Raw genomic sequence first — 1,345 nt, 5'->3', positions numbered from 1 at the left:
GTTCCCTTCTGGCTTGCTGTCGAGTGACTGGACCACTGGGCAACAAGCGGGAAGTGGACGCGATAGTAGAAGGAGTGTCAGAAGAGGTTAAGAAAAGAGAAGAAGTCTGAGTAGGTGTAGGAGATTGAGTAGGTGTAGGAGATTGAGTAGGTGTAGGAGTTTGAGGTGTAGGAGATTGAGTAAGTGTAAGATATTGAGTAGGTGTAGGAGATTGAGTAGGTGTAGGAGTTTGAGTAGGAATAGGAGACGAAATGAATTAATGAATGTTTAACGACACCCCAGCACGAAAAATACATGGGCTATTGGATGTCAAACTATGGTAATGGGAAAAACAAAGTGATGATCAACGTCAATATAAAAATTCAACAGTTAAATAAAAATACAGTGTAAAGGAAAAATAGGAGACGGAGTAAGAGTCAGAGTAGGAGTAGTAGGAGTAGACGCAGATAGAGCAGGAGTCTGCATTGGAATCATTGGAAGATCTGTTTGACAACATTTTAGTATTTTTTTAATTAAAAGTTTCATAATTAGTGAACCAATGAAAATGACAGTTACTTCATGCCAGATATCTGAAATAAATTTTAAAAGAAGTCATTTTCATGTCACAAATGTTGGATAATGCATTAAACTGATTTAGAATTGAATAGATAGAAATTGTTTTTTATTGTTGAAGGAAAGAAATCATACACACGTTTTGTTATGTCTCTGTGCAATAAATGTTGTTTTGAGGTTTATATGTTGAATTTAAAGAGTGTCATAGGAATATTATCATTTGGTTTGTGAAAATATTGAAAACATAATTTATGTTTTGTCATGAGAAAATTATACACACAATAAATGCAATCGATATACAAAATGTTTGACATCCAGTAGCCGATGATTAATAAATCAATGTGCCCTAGTGGTGTTGTTGAACAAAACAAACTGTTTAAAAACTTTTTGTGTGTGTGTGAAATGTGTTTATATTTGAAGAAGAGGAGCACAAATTCATATCATTATGCGTTACGAACAAGGCTCCATAGCTCAGTTGGTTAGAGTGTCTGCCTAGTAAGCAGAAGGTCGAGTGTTCGAATCCCTCTGGAGCCTTTTATTGTTTTGTTTTTAAATAATACTTTTCAGAAAATTGAATATGTTATTTGTATTTATTTATATGGTTCGTAATTAGTCCGAATCGAAAGTAGAAAATGTGTATTTGTTTATACGACCAAAAATTGTAAAAAAAATTCTGTCACATCCTCACATTTGTTTTTTTGTGTTTTTTTTAAAAAATAATTTCAGCTTGGTTTAAGGTAAGTAGAAAAGTACAAATGTTTTCGAAATTACAGAAAAAATAGGGTTTTTTTGT

At 32.9% G+C, this 1,345-nt stretch overlaps 1 non-coding gene across 1 annotated transcript; it reads left to right on the top strand.

Annotated features, from left to right (window-relative positions):
* Nucleotides 1-1,012: 1,012 nt before the first annotated feature.
* On the top strand, nt 1,013-1,086 carry Trnat-agu. Its single transcript has one exon. It is a non-coding gene; the product is annotated as a tRNA-Thr (tRNA).
* The last annotated feature ends 259 nt before the right edge of the window (nt 1,087-1,345 follow it).

The sequence above is a fragment of the Gigantopelta aegis genome, chromosome 1 (genome assembly GCF_016097555.1).
Source record: "Gigantopelta aegis isolate Gae_Host chromosome 1, Gae_host_genome, whole genome shotgun sequence".
Lineage (NCBI taxonomy): Eukaryota > Metazoa > Mollusca > Gastropoda > Neomphalida > Peltospiridae > Gigantopelta > Gigantopelta aegis.
Note: the sequence above shows the minus strand (reverse complement) of the source record. Positions and strands in the feature narration are given on the sequence as shown.